At 44.0% G+C, this 15,455-nt stretch overlaps 1 protein-coding gene across 2 annotated transcripts in view; it reads left to right on the top strand.

The window, feature by feature from the left end:
- Positions 1-15,455, top strand: part of SVIL (supervillin) — a 143,991-nt gene that overhangs the window by 22,184 nt on the left and 106,352 nt on the right. For both annotated transcript variants that reach the window (XM_080975248.1, XM_080975249.1), the window contains exon 2: positions 13,516-13,601. The gene's annotated coding sequence lies outside the window, so the exon portion shown is untranslated. The remainder of the gene's footprint in view (positions 1-13,515; positions 13,602-15,455) is intronic.

Here is a 15,455-nt window from a genome sequence, read left to right as displayed (position 1 = left end):
CTCTTTTGGCTTTCATGTGCACAAACGAACCTTTGCAGCAAAAGCTGGTGGGTCTATATCTAACCAGGGCTATCAGAAATTGTTACTTTTGGGTTGACCTTTAAACTGTTGTGACCATCCTCTACATGGCAGACAACAAAGGAAGTGGGAGCAAGTAAATAATGTGCAATTATTTCAGTTCACGTGTTACATGCAATTACTTAATTGAGATTGCTAGAGGAGAGTTGCCACAATCCCCACCCCGCCCGTCACCATGTAATTTACCCCGCCCCATGCCCTAATCCTCTCAATATAAGGAGTAATTCTGGTGTAATTTAATACCCTTTGCAGTATTTGTGTGTAAAAGCAAAAATCTCTTGCTTCCTCCCCTGATGCCCTGGAGCTTGGCTGCAAGACAGAGACACCTTGGCACTTCATTTTGACAGTTCCGTTTTAAAAGGCAGTGTTTTCCTTGAGGCCTTTGCATTTAGCACAGATGTAGCAAGCTATAATTGTGCCCTGGAGTTCAGCTTTGTAAAAAATATTTGTGTGTGTGCGTGCGCAAGGTTCTTAAAGCTGAATGCGTGGTTGAGGAGGATTAAGCCTCCGGCAAACAAGACAGCACACGCACAAAGAACTTGGACTGCTAACGGTCATAAATCAGAATCGTACACATCTGGAAGTTAGACTGATGTTCATAAAAGAAAATCTGGTTCTGATTGTTACAGTAATACAGACTTAGGGAATAAATATGGAAACAAAAACGGAAAAAAACTCTTCAGCTCTTGCTGTGTTCAGGCAATTGAGGCATTGGCTGCTGCGTACAATGAGTTCTAATGTCTTTCAAAAGCTCTCATCTTGTTGGAAGGGGAGGGCAAAGGCTTAGACTACCATTGCCCATTCCATGATGGGACTCTTAGGCCTCCAGCTTTGCTCCCAATTGAGCTTATCGGGTAGGCGAGCTTTCAGAACAGACATTTGATCTTTTGTTGCCTTACGACTGCAATATTGCCTAACTATTAAACAGTAATCCTTGCAGATGTGTCAGCACCTTGCAGGTATACAAAGCTGTGCAACAACCTTGGTGAAGCTAAGCAGATCTGTGCTTGTCTGTGCCCTAAATGGGAACCCTATGCACACTGTGTTGAATTCCAACAGGGAAGAAAGGTAGGATATGAAAGTAGTAAATGCCATCTACCATATATGTCCTGTCACTTGAGGTACAGTAGTACCGCGGGTTAAGTACTTAATTCTTTCCGGAGGTCTGTTCTTAACCTGAAACTGTTCTTAACCTGAAGCACCACTTTAGCTAATGGGACCTCCTGCTGCTGCCGCGCCACCGGAGCACGATTTCTGTTCTCATCCTGAAGCAAAGTTCTTAACCTGAGGTAATATTTCTGGGTTAGCAGAGTCTGTAACCTGAAGCGCATGTAACCTGAAGTGTATGTAACCCAAGGTATCACTGTATTAGTAGCTTTTGAAAGATTTGACTACCTCTGCGTAAATATGGAAAGAGAGAGAGATCCACATTTCCTTTTGGGCAACATTCTGGGGGCCACATGGCAGCACTGGGCAAGGCCGGAGGCAAAAGCAGGCAAAGCAATGAATGCACATTTTACTCCTGTGCAGTAGGCTAGTTTCTATATGCACGCCCACAACCATTACAGTCTTCCATCAAGACAAGCAAGAAGCACTGTCTGGCCATGTGTGGGATCAGTGAGTAGCCTTTCAGTGGTACACTCCTAACACCCAACACCCAAGTGCTGAGTCAGATTCCCTGCTGCTTCAAACTGATCTCTGATTCAGCCAGAACTAGGATGAAATTGACACTACTTTCTCTTTCTGTCTGCGGTCATGGAGAGAACTGTGAGAGTTCATTATGAAAGGAAGTAATCAAATACATTGCACTTATCTGGTGCATCCATGGGTATGAAGTTCAGATTCATGCACTGTGTAGATTCGTACTATCTCTTCATGATCAGCAGCTACAGGCAAAGGAGCTGAGCTGCTCCAAAATCCTCTTTAACAGCCTACATGCCATTTCTTCTTCTTTTCCATGGATCCAAATTGCTTTTGGTTGGCCCGTCAATTCACCAGAATTTAGAGAGTTAAAAAAATCTTAATAGCTCAGACGCACCCTTGGAGGGAAGGGTTATCATGTTCCTCTACTGTGAATGACAGATTACTTGGTTCAGGAAGAGGGAAAATTCAATGTCATGTGTAGGAAATAGCCTGCTGCTACAGGAGAATGAGCAGCCCCTAATTTGCCAGGTGTGTTGCAAGCATGCATTAAAATCTTAAGAGGTGAAAAGGGAAGATAACTGATTTTTATTATTTATTTTTGCAAACTGAATCCTCTCCCTTTGTGTTTAAATGTCTGGTTGCCATTTTTATTTTATAGGTGCTATTCAGTTGCCTTTGAAACAACAGAAAATCACTTTCAGTTGACTCTGGGTTGGTTTCCTATCTTTGCATAGCTGGTGATTTGCATGAACCTTTTCAGCTAAGCATTTGTTACAGCGTACTGTACCATGCAGCTGCAGGACTTGTCTAACTGGTTATCGACAGAACTTGTGCCATAATGCTCTGCTGGCAGAGTTCTTTTGTTTTCATAGAATCTTAGAGTTGGAAGGGACCGAAGGGTCATCTAGTCCAACCCCTTCAAATGCAGGAATCTGAAGGCTGTTGTTTATCCCTAGGGGAAACTCTGCTCACTGATGCCCCACCATCACTCCCCCATGGTAACCCCCTAGAACTTTCCCTTCCCACCCAGTGTAACTACAAAGTCCCCTTATTTTCACCTCCACCCCCCATGGTTACCTAGGTCTTCCTCCTCTCACACCTTTCTCCAAACTGAGAAGCTACACCATCCTATTCTGCAGGTACCTTTGCACTCTCATTTTCACCCTCACCCCATCTCCATGTCTTCTCCTCTTCTTCAAGGAGCCCAGTGTAATAAAGTAAAACAGTTATAATAATAACGTCCCACACAGAGAGAGCTTCTCTTCCTTGGACCTGTCTTTAAACCTCCCTCAACCATTTACCACAGTATGACCCCACTCCAGAACTTTCCTCCCTCTCTAATTCCTCCCAGTGCCTCCTCTAGTTCCTCAGCAGCATTGCAATTATTCCCCTTACCACATAGGAACTTCCACTTGTGCCCTCTCCAGTTCTTCCTCCTCTCCAAACCTCTCTCTCTCTCTCTCTCTCTCTCTCTCTCTCTCTCTCATTGCGCAGGATATTACAAGCCATGAAGCACAGTTCTGCACATGTTTATTCAGAAGTGAAGCCCCCGATTCATAATTATGCAGAAAGCCTCATTCCATTTTTGTCACAACGCAGCAACAAAAAATATATTTATGTCACCGCAATGTTGTTCCTGAATGTTTCTGATTAACTTGCACGTATACAGATTTCTGCATCTGGGTCTAAACAAATGCTCCCAAGTTCTTGCTGTCACATATTCACAATTATCTACTGGAGACGAGTGTATGTTTTGATGGCCAACAATTTCTACATCATTTGAGTTTATAAAAATACATGGTCTAGGCCTGCTCTTCCTGCAGAAAGTGCTCTACTTGTCTGAAGACCTCAGCAGACTTGCACGTATTGTCTTGGCTCCTATTCTTGCCATCAGCTTTCCCCAGCTTGGTCCCCTCCAGGTGTTTTGACTTCAAGTCCCGTAAGCCCCAGCTAGCATGAGGGGAATGGATGAGGGGAATGGTAGTTCAAAGCATTTGGATGGCACCCGGTTGAGGAAGGCTGGTTTAGAGAATTGCACAAACTTCTGTATAATTAGGTAGAAAAGGATGAATAAAATAGTAAATTGTGGATCAATTAAAAAAAAAAACACGGGGAGGGGAGATAGATTGCAAAGTTTGCAGGAGCATTTCCTGCAAGTCATTCTCTTTTGACATCTGATTTGGTCAGCTTAGGTTTCCCCGGTTATATTTCAGACTTCTCTTTGAAGCATTGCTACTATTAGCGTGTTCAAGATGTACCCAGATGGATATGTTTAAAGAAATCCATATGGTTGGCAAATAGCTGCTTTGCAAGGAGGCCTCTCTGTTGTTGATCAGAAATATGCAGTGGGCATGTGGCACTTTGCTTAAGAAGCCTGCACTTGCCTGGCTTGTCATCTTTAATGGATACAGCTAATAGCACAGCCAACCAGTAGCATCTACAAAGGCTTCTAAAGGAACTGGCTTATGGGCTGGACCAGCATGGTTCAAGGAAGGCATTCATTGAATTTTGTAGATCTGAGCTTTTACAAATGGGAAAGCATTCTTTTATTTTATTTCATGGACATAAGAAGGACATGAGATGAGCCCTGTTTGTTCAGACCAAAGGCCAGTCTAGTCTAGCTCCTTTTTCTTAGCATGGCTGACTATGGAAGACCACATCCAGGACCTGAGCTCAACAGTACTCTCTCCCTGCTTGCGATTCTGTGCAACTGATATTCAGAGCTGTATTGCGTCTGACATTGGAAAGCCACCATGGCCAGTAGCTTTTAATAGCCTTGTCCTCCACAGATTTGAAGTGCAACAACCAGAACAGTACATAGAGCAAAATAGAATGTGTCCTTATACAACTTTCTATGAAAGAACAGGCAATCTTTGCTCTACAAAACCGAGGAAGGGTGAATAGATTTTTCACACTCGGTTTTGTAATCCTTTTATGGGTTGGATCTCCTGTAAATTCTGCTCTTCCAATTATGCATGAAAAATTTCTATAACTTTGGAAATGGTATATGCATCTTTTACTCTGCCTTAAGCTTGGATTCCCCCCCCCCATTTTTAAGTAAGCCACCCGAGCATCCCATGGTGCACATCTGCCCATCACTGGGCAGATCTCCCACCCCCAGTATGTGAGGCTATTCACAATCCTTCAAGAGTAGGTGATAGGATGTGGACTGCAACTCCTATGAAGGGCCAGCAGCCATGATTATCTGAGCAATAGTCCACAATTTCTGGACTATTAAAGCTAGTCCTGGTTTAATTAATGTAAATGTTCCAGTTCGTTCATATGCTGGTGCAGACTGGAAGGTGCATTGTTTCCTGTTCATTTTAGAGGCTCTGAAACACAAATTGAATGCTAAGGAAGCCCATGTGTGGGTCTGATCCTTGCATTTAATGAAATAATGAATAAGTCCTGTTCTGTGGGTGGGGCAATGGGGAGAAATTGTTTAATTGGGCTTGGTGCTTCAATTACAGGCTGTCCATCTAGACCTCTTCTACTTCCCCGTTTTAAATATTTCTCTGACACAATCAAATTCTACATTATACTGCTTAGAGAGACATTTTTAACTTCTAATTGGGGTCAGAGTGGGGAGAAAAGGGATCCAGTTCCCTTGAAGTAACTTTCTAATGGAGCTGATAAAAGGGTTTTAACATTTCAATTTGCATTTTTAAGCAGCTTCTTGTTGCATTTGACTTGATGCCTTGTCAGTTCAGGTTCATAATTCACAATTCCCTTCTTTGCCTACGTCTAAACTCCTTCGGGTTAACTCTGCTGGGTTGTCCAATGTTGTCTGGTATTGCTGAAGTCTTAATAGGAGCTAAAAGCCAGCCGTAAAACTGGATGTAGCATGTGCAAGTGTCCTCACTAAAACACCATGCCAATTCTTTGAGGTGCAGGGTGCACGTTTGTCTACGTGTGAGTAGTGTGTGAACCGCCTCCATTGAAAACATTTGCATTTGAGGCAGCTAGAAAGTGTTAGCTGCAATAGTTTTATTTTCGTTGGCCCATTCCGCACATGTGTCCTCATGTGATGATGAAGGATGTGTGAACCATCCCTAACCCAAATATTGGTTTCAATCTGCTGAGCAATCCGTATACAATTACAATAGTGTTATGTTGTGTGAACAATATGTATAGATTTAGACAATAACAAACCATTGTTTCCCAGTGTCATGAGAAGCCTTCTAGCTTGAAAACTCTGCAGTAATTATGTGTAATCCTTACCACACCACCACAGTGTTTTTGTTGGCATCTGTCTGTTTTGAGAGACAATGGAGGATGACTCCAGGGGTGATGTCAAACTTAGCAGCACCAAAGGACCCTGGGGCAAAACAAGTCTGGGCAGTGTGTATGGAGGTCCTGGGCTGAACCCCCCTTCTCAGCCTCACTGGTGTAGTCCAAAGGAAAGCAGAGCAATGCGTTTAGCACCAGCTTGCCTGCACAAGTTGCCTGAAGGAGGTGTACAAGGTGCAATCCAGCTGTCAAGGTGCAATCCAGCTGATTTGTGTAGGGTTTACTCCTTAGCCTTTTCTTCTCCCAAAGATATCCTGCAAGGCAGTGGAAGTTTAGGACCAGAGTTTTCCTCTTTCTATTCCCTGCCCCCAAGATAATGGGACCAGAGAGGAGCTGCTCTTGCTGCCACCCCTGTAAATTAAGTAACAGGGTCAGTGGTGCTACTTTTCAGTTATCTTTATGTTGGCTCAGCTGAGAAACACAGCCTTAATTTGGGGGTTGAAGTAGATGGAAGCTTGGCCTGTTGTTGTTGTTTTTACCCTGTCCAAGACCCATTTGCCTTGAAGCAAGCTGGAAAGTTATGCTGCTGCCGCAATTTCTTGTGGCAGTAGGAGTGCGTTAGGGACTTCCCTGCATGTGAACACATGTTTGGGCGGATTGAGCCGACAAGACGCATAGTGGAGTCCAACGCTCAAGAAGGCAGTTTCTGCACGCACCACCACAGATACTGTAGGAAAATGATTAGTGTGCAAATGTTGAAGTATTAATGCATTTCTATAAATACTAGAGTATTTAAATTTCTCTGTAATTGTTTCTCTTTCTTCCTGATACCATTTGTCTCGATAGATATTAGCACCCTTTTACGAGTAGTTTTATTTTGGTCTCCTACCCCCTTAAATATGTTTTGTAGTGTAAGTGCAAAAGTAATATATTAGGGAGACAATTCAGTGATCCCTTCAATAGCTGTACAGTCATACCTCGGGTTGAAGTCGCTTCAGGTTAAGCCTTTTTGGGTTGCGCTCCGCGGCAACTCAAAATGGTGTCACACACATGCGTGGAAGCGGCGAATAGTGACCCGCACACGTGGGTTGCGTTCGCTTCAGGATGCGAACGGGGCTCTGGAATGGATCCCGTTCGCATCCAGAGGTACCACTGTAGTGCTAACAGGGGCCAGGAGAGCTAGACCACTGTAAAGAGACACTAAGGTTTCAGTTAGACATTGGGTTTATTGTGCAAGTTTTATAGTTCTTATAGTGCTAGTGCTTCTGTCCCTGTTTCCAACATTCCTTTTACACTGCAGTACCTGTTGCTCTACCTCTCTTTTAAATCGGAACCAGTGGAAGCGGTGAAGGTCCTGTGTGAGTGTCTGGAGGTGGTTAGAGGATGGATGGTGGCTAACAGATTCAGTTTGAATCCTGACAAGGCAGAAGTACTGCTTTTGGGGGACTCCCTGGTCCTGAATGGGGCAACTGTGCCCCTGAAGGAGCAGGTGTGCAGCTGTGCATGGAGGCGCAGGTCAATTCTGTGTCCAGAGCAGCTGTCTACCAGCTCCATCTGGTACGCAGGCTGAGACCCTACCTGCCCGTGGACTGTCTTGCCAGAGTGGTGCATACTCTGGTTATCTCCTGCTTGGACTACTGCAATGTGCTCTACGTGGGGCTGCCTTTGAAGGTGACCCAGGAACTACAACTAATTCAGAATGCGCCAGCTCAGGGGTGGCCACCGAGACCACATAACACTGTTCCTAAAAGAGCTACATTGGCTTCCAGCACATTTCTGGGCACAATTCAAAGTGTTGGTGCTGATCTTTAAAACCCTAAATGGCCTCAGCCCAGTATACCTGAAGGAGCATTTCCACCCCCATCGTTCAACCTGGACACTGAGTTCCAGCTCCGAGGGCCCTTCTGGTGGTTCCCTCACTGCGAGAAGCGAAGTTACAGGGAACCAGGCAGAGGGCCTTCTCGGTAGTTGCGCCCACTCTGTGGAACGCCCTCCCATCAGATGTCAAAGAAATAAACAACTGTTGGGCTTTTAGAAGACATCTGAAGGCAACCCTGATTAGGGAAGCTTTTAATATTGGATGAATGATTGTATTTTAATCTCCTGTTGGAAGCCACCCAGAGTGGCTGGGGAAACCCAGCCAGATGGGCGGGGTATAAATAATAAATTATTATTATATTATTACAGAACTGTGGCTTTCTAATGGATATGCCTCTGTGTTGCATTAAATTTTAAAAAGGCAGAAAAGAACTGTATGCAATGATAACACCCTATATTTTGTCACGTTAGCAGCAGTGGCATGAACCTGAAAACTGCAGGAAAATAAAAATTCAAAACTCCCGTGCTTTTTGAGTTAATGGGACTGCAAATAGTTTTTTAAAAAAATTTCCCTGGAAACAACTAGCATGGAAATGAGAGCTGAACATCTACTAGATTTCACCAGATTTTCAAAAGTGGCTTTTAAGTCATGTGAAAGATCACACAAAATGTGGAAAATTAATAGGTAAGGAATAAAGTGGTGTCTGAATGCAGCCTCAGTCTCCTTGCCCCTCTTCTCCCTAAATGTTTTCCCAAGCTTTTTGCAAGTTCCCTGGTAAGCTTGATTCTTTCTTAGTACACTAGAGGTCAGTGTGTGATGATGGGAACTCCTGTAAAGATAGTGTAGAGTTTCAGTGCAGATTTCCCACTTGAAGCAAATCTCAAACAGCAGTCATGTAAGTAGTCCTGCTCTGCAGCAGATACTCGCTATCCTTTCCCCCCCCCTTTATGTTCCTTAATATATCTCCCAGCAAAAGATCTTAAAACTTCCTGCAGTTGAATCCTCTACTTACTGGGAATGTGGGCAGGCCTGTTCTGCTACTAGCTGCTCCGCATGAGAAGCATAGTAAATTCTTCAGCGTGTTTGCCAAACTTTCATGTTACATGACCCAATACATGAATATGCACAGTGCTATTTACAGGAGTCATCCTCTGTGTTTGTGCTCTATAACCCTGGATAATTTGGAAAGGGTTGCACATTCATATCACTATTATTAGCACGGACCCCAAATAATTCTCCCAGCATCATACTGCTAACCTTTTAAGATCATAGACTTCACCCCTGAGCTATGAGGACAGCAGCGCCGTTCAGGTACAGTGGTACCTTGGGATAAGAACTTAATTTGTTCTGGAGGTCCGTTCTTAACCTGAAACTGTTCTTAACCTGAGGTACCACTTTAGCTAATGGAGCCTCCCACTGCTGCTGTGCAATTTCTGTTCTCATCCTGAAGCAAAGTTCTTAACTCGAGGTACTATTTCTGGGTTAGCGGAGTCTGTAACCTGAAGCGTCTGTAACCTGAGATACAATTGTATCCGTAAGGTGATATCGGAGAACACTTGGTTCTTTTTATTGGGAGTGGGTTTTTATACCGGAAAAAAAATCTGTGGAATTCATTGCCACTGGATGTTGGATGGCCGCTACCTGAGATAGCTTTAAAAGGGGATTGGACAAGTTAATGGAGGATTGTGTATCAGTAGCTGATAGCTCTGTGGATCTTCCATGTTCAAAATCAGTATATGCTGAAAACCTGTTGCTGAGCAGGGCAGCAATGGTGGAGGGCTATTGTCTTCAAATCATGCTTGTGGGCTTCTTGGAGACAACTGGCTCGCCCCTCTGGGATGCAGGGCTAGCTCAAAAGAGACTTTGCCGCCTGAGGACAAAATGGTCCCCCCTCTTCTATGTACATAACATGACCTGACGAGCTGATGACTCTGACTTGAACGCTGACGGCATCGGGCTAGCCTAGGGGAATGGCTCCCAGCCTCCCAGCACCTGCTACTTGAGGTGTCTGCTTTTGTCCAATGGTAGGGCTGGCCTCAAAGTTGAACTAGGTGGACATTTGATACAGCAGGGCTCCCTTTAATGAAAGGGAATGGAAGTCAAACTCAAAAGAAAAGAAAAGGAAGCATTATGTGAAGTAATGGATACTGGTGGATATTCTATGAAGAACTAACTGGTTTTAAATTTGGCTTGTTTAAAATTTTGGAAACCACCCTCCATCCAAAAGTCTAATTACTGGCCAGGGCAGTGAACGACATAACACTAAAATACACAACAAAGCCGCAGCATTAAGAAGAATTTGAGGCTGCATCTAAAAACAGGTAGCAGACTAAGGCATTGCGCAGATGTTAGTAATGGCATTATGTACATTGTTTGTTTGTACTAAGCAGATACCCATGTTGGTCCATAATAGAAAATGTGGAAATCTGCAGTTGGGAAACATCTTTATTAGAACCAGCAGAAGTGTGGCAAGTCTTTGAGTTCTCCAGAACTCTTCATTAGGCAAGAGAAGAACATATGGTGAGGCAATGGCACATCTAGGACAGCATCTTCTTTCTCACAGTGGCCGACCAGATGTCAGTGGGAAGCCTGCAAGTGAGACGTGAGCACAACAGCAGCTCCCCTCTCCTGCAGTTCCCCTGATCTGGTATTTAGAGGCATAATGCCTCTGGCTGTAGAAGTAGAACACAGTCATTGTGGCTGGTTTCCATCAATGTTAGCACAAAGCCAGGGTTGTTGTTGTTTTTAATGTACAAATGTTGGGTTTGATGCTATAACCATGAGGTCTGCTCGCAGAGATGGAGAATGCATGCAGAATATGTCTCAGTAATTCTGTGCTTCAGTAATTCTGGCTCAGTTTGCATGTACAGTGGTACCTCGGGTTAAGAACTTAATTCGTTCTGGAGGTCCGTTCTTAACCTGAAACTCTTCTTAACCTGAAGCACCACTTTAGCTAATGGGGCCTCCTGCTGCTGCTGCCGCCGCCGCCCGATTTCTGTTCTCATCCTGAAGCAAAGTTCTTAACCCAAGGTACTATTTCTGGGTTAGTGGAGTCTGTAACCTGAAGTGTCTGTAAGCCGAGGTACCACTGTAATGCTAAGCCAAACTTTAGCATGCAAGTTCTCAGAAAGGAGATGGTGATCGCTTTGCTTCTCCCCCAGTCCCGCTTCTGCCATGCTGCTATGAGCTAACCGGTGGCTTGCGTTAGCATAGGTGTTGGGAACCTTTGGCCCTCCCTGTGTTGCTGAACTACAACTCCCTTCTGCTCCAGTAAGCATGGTCAATGGACAGGGATAATGGGAGTTGTAGTTCAAAAACATATGAAGGGCCAAAAGCTTCTGCATGACTAGCCTTGCATGTTATCTTAGTTTGTCTAAATCTGGACAAACCACGAACTGAAAATGAAGAATGAACCTTAGTTGGAGCTTAAAGTTTATCTGGTGTGAGACAAAGCATGAACCCAATTTTGGAGTATGTACTAAGCCAGATGATGGTTTAGCTTAGGGTTGTGTGTATTTTTAATATTTTGTTGGAAGCTGCCCAGAGTGGCTGGGGGAACCCAGCCAGATGGGCAGAGTATAAATAATTTTTTTTTTAAAAAAAATTATTTTTATTTTTATTTTATTATTTATTACCACCAGGAGGACCGGAGGAGGAGCACAGCAGCTTCAGTCCTCTCTGGGAATCTGCAATTTCATGCTAAGTTTTCCACCCACATGTCAATGTTCTACTCTCTCCCCACCCGCAATTAAACTGAGATCCACTAAACGAGGGTCCTTCTTGCCTGCACTCTCTCCCCACCCGCAATTAAACTGAGATCCACTAAACGAGGGTCCTTCTTGCCTGGGTTTGTGGGTCGACTATACCAGTTGTCTGGGAAGGCAGAAAGTCAGGCCTTGCAAGTTACTTTTGGAGGATCTTTCTGACTGTACAGAATTTTCACTGGAGTACAAATAAACCACAGAAATGTTGGATCGTCTCACTCTCCACTCATTACCCAGTAGCCAATAGTCCCCCTCAGTATTTTCTTACCTAATTTCCACTTTGATGATGTAAGCTGGCAACAGCTGTTAACACATTGGTCATATGCAGAAAAGGGAAGCAGGGTTATTCTGGCAGCTCTGCTGAGAAACCAGCTGCCTTTGTGGTTCAACAGTTGCCTTTCCATCAGTAGCTATTCCATCAGGCTACCTGAACTGTTTCCATCCCAGTTGTCCATTAAAAGATGTGCAACTTCACGAACTGGTTACAGAGTTTGCTTTTTTCCTCCCCCTCCCCCTCCCTTTTTCCTTTTGTGTCATGTCTTTTGGGTTGCAATCCTGAGGGCAGGGACTACCTTAATTAATAATAATAATAATTTGTAAGCCATTTTTTTGGCTGAAAAGTAAACTGCTTTGAATAAATGGATTTTTATCTGTCCCCTTTTGTATAATGACAGCAGATTTCCTGCTATACACTGTAATGGGTTGGATCAGGGCCTCCCCCCACTCCCACCCTGCTGACCTATGGGGAAACCCATCCAGGTGCTGGAGTCAAAAGAGAGTGGAGTCAGTTGTAGGAAGAGGTGCTAGCTTCCATGCACCATGCACAATCGTTTGGACCTTGATCAGGACAGTCACTCAAATTTAATTGTGTCCTCCTCTCTCCTGATCAAAAGCCCCAAACATTGTAGCCTCTTCTACTGGGAAGAAAGGAATGGGCTCTATTGGTTCTCCCATGGTTTTGCCTGCACATTGCACTAGAAGGGAATGAGGATGAATCATTACCCAGGGAACAAATGCCTCTGTAGTGACCCCTCCCCTCCCCTCTGCTAGAGACCCCTCGCATCTTCCCCAGTGGCTGTGGGCCACCGTCACCTCTTGTGGGACAACCCTGCCCCATAGAACATGCCCTAAAATGCCCCAAAGCTGGCAGGCAGGCAAAAATGATCAAGGGATGAGGGAGGCGGCCAGACCTAAGTGGGGGCCTCATCCGTGGTTCTTTTGGGAGGTGGGAGTCTGGATAAGAGAGTCATTTGGAACTCCTTAAAGGTATGAAAGCAAGTCAGGCATAAGTGTTTGTTTAATTCTGCACATGAAACTATAGTGGAAAAATGTATCGTAATACATTCGGTGTGGTTAATGTTCATTACAACCTGAGCAAAGAATATTACTTACTATCCTATATCAACACTACACTTGTAAGTACAAGAATACCAGTCACAAACGGGTCCCCTCCATATGTGATACTCTTATATAAACAGAAAGAGCAAAACCAAACATTTCCCTCAAAGTGTATTATTTGATATCATGGTAGGAAGGACATATGGTGAATTTGTGACAAACCTGTTCATTGATATACAATGGTGGAGTGATTAGTTGTTTAGGGGTCAACTCTCTACTACCCTGTTTAATGAAATGAACTTTTCTGAGCCTTCTTGGAAGCAAAGACCTCAATCAAATCCCTGTAATCCAAGTCTCTTCCTGTTTTATGTTCAGCTGAAATCTGTGCGGACACAGAAGAGTACAGAGATAGATAGATGATAGATAGATAATCAATTTCAGTTTTGAAAATGAATTCTCGCCAGATGCAACTGTTGCAGCAGGGATGTGGAACCTCTATCCTGCAGGCTTGTAATGTCATTTATCTAAAACCATGTCTACCCATCAATCAACTGACGTCAATGGCGGGGGGGGGGGGCTTTCAATCTTATTGGGTGCTGCTTCACATTTAAATAATGCCTGTTTTGTTTTGTTTTTATGTAGATAAAAGTGCCTTCAGATTGAAGTTCTCTGTTGAGCAGTGGAATTCAGAAGGCTGTCTAGCTGTGAAATCATGGACAGCCATTAAGGTAAGCATTGTTTTTACCAGTATTCCTTTTGAAAACAACAACTGAAAACTAAAACTTAGTTGTTATATGTATGTCTATTTCGGAAAAACCAACGAGCTTTGTTCCACAATGGCACCCTTGAGCAGAGATTGACTACTAAAGAGAGGCAGTATCCAGCCACATGTGCTCTGATGCTCAGGCATTAAACATTTGAGGGTAGGAAATGGGCATGTCCGTATGCACTTCATGCTTCACATCTTTGTTCCAAAGGCTCTGGATCTATGCCATTCCCCCCCCCCCCCACTGCACAACCACTAGGACAGGATGCAAAATGCAGCAGCCAGACTATTGCCTGTTACAAATTTTATAGTCTGTATAACACCAGTTCTAGACCATGTTTAAGTTGACTTTTGATGGGATTTAAATTCTGAGCCCTTTTTAAATTAATTATTTCATTTCATTTTTATTTGGTGTGTTTATTAATTGGTGCTTTTACCTGTATTATTGTTTTTTAATGATTATATATTAGCTTGGGGGTCCTTCTAGGCAGTATTTACTATTACTAATTACTACCATAAACCCCATCCCCCAACACCCCACTTTCTTATTAGCACAGTTAGCAGTAGTTGTAGTAATAGCATTGTAGGGAGTGGGGTTCCTGGTCCTCAGAAGAGGCATGTGCACATTGGGGTGATAAACTACCTTTTTTAATGTCCCTGGAGCTCCTTTTGCTTTTTGCTGCCTCTGGAGTATAGTCTGATGTACCTTGTTCAGCAGCCGAGTCTGTGATCGCTACTCAGCCTTTGCAAAGGCACGCAGCCCAGCCCAGCCCAGACCTGAGAGAATGCAAGAGCTCCACACAATACTATAATCTAGGGAAGGATTAATTATTGCCCTGCTTTGCGTAGTGTTGGTTCTGTGATTATGCAAAGTGTGGTGTGAGCTGAAATTATGCAAGCTTCCCCCCCCCCTCTCTCTAATGTCGAAAGAGATCCTAATTCAACTGTCTGAATTTGGCTAGCAGACCACTTAAGTTGTCAGCTTCATGTTAGTATCCCTGTCAGGAGCTTTTCGGGGCTTTACACAAAAGAGTCAGTCACTTCTGTGCAGCAGCAAAAAGAAAGCAATGGTTTCCCATTCACCCACTGTTGGGACAGGGGTGGGTGGAAAGGAAACCCATTGGCATTTTTAACACAGATTGTTTCCTTCTGATATTTTTACCTGGGGTTTCATGCTCTCTGAAGCATTATAAATTCTTGTTCAGAGTAATGCTGAACAGGATTCCAGAATGCTTCAGAGAGCCCGAGGAATTATTATTGCTGTTTAGCTTAAGAGCAGCTCAGAGAAGCAACAGAAAGGAGCCAACTCCCATAATTCCATGCCAGTTGTAGGCATCCTTTGTTATAAGCAAGGCAAAAAGTGGTTGGAGTCTTTGCCTTGATGGGACCAATGTTTGTATTCTCAAATATGGAGGGAAAGGCCAGCCGGAGAACAGGATTCCTCAGCAGGCAGAGTGGTTGGCAAGAAGACCCCCAGTTGAGCAGCCACTGAGCTATATCACTGTGCCAATTTTACCAATCCCCAGCATATAAGGCTGGTGGGTTGCATTCAGCTTCACGGGTCACAAGTTCCAGAGTCCTGTTTTACGGCAGCTCCTAGGAAAGTTTGCCCCCCCCCCCCCTTGGCCAACCAGGGATCTAACACAGAAGCAGCTAGGTATTGCACATTGTGGTAAAAAGTGAAAGAGGGGCTCTGCTATTCTCTCCCACCCCACACAGAATCCATGTTCGTTCAGCATTTGCTGGCCTAAGCACCTGGCCACAAAAGCTTAAAGCAATATGTTGCATCTTTTATTTATTGACATATTTATAGCCC

This window comes from Podarcis pityusensis, assembly GCF_964106645.2.
Source record: "Podarcis pityusensis genome assembly, chromosome: 12".
Taxonomy (NCBI): Eukaryota; Metazoa; Chordata; class Lepidosauria; order Squamata; family Lacertidae; genus Podarcis; species Podarcis pityusensis.
The sequence above is the reverse complement of the archived record's forward strand: the minus strand, read 5'-3'. Positions and strand labels throughout refer to the sequence as shown.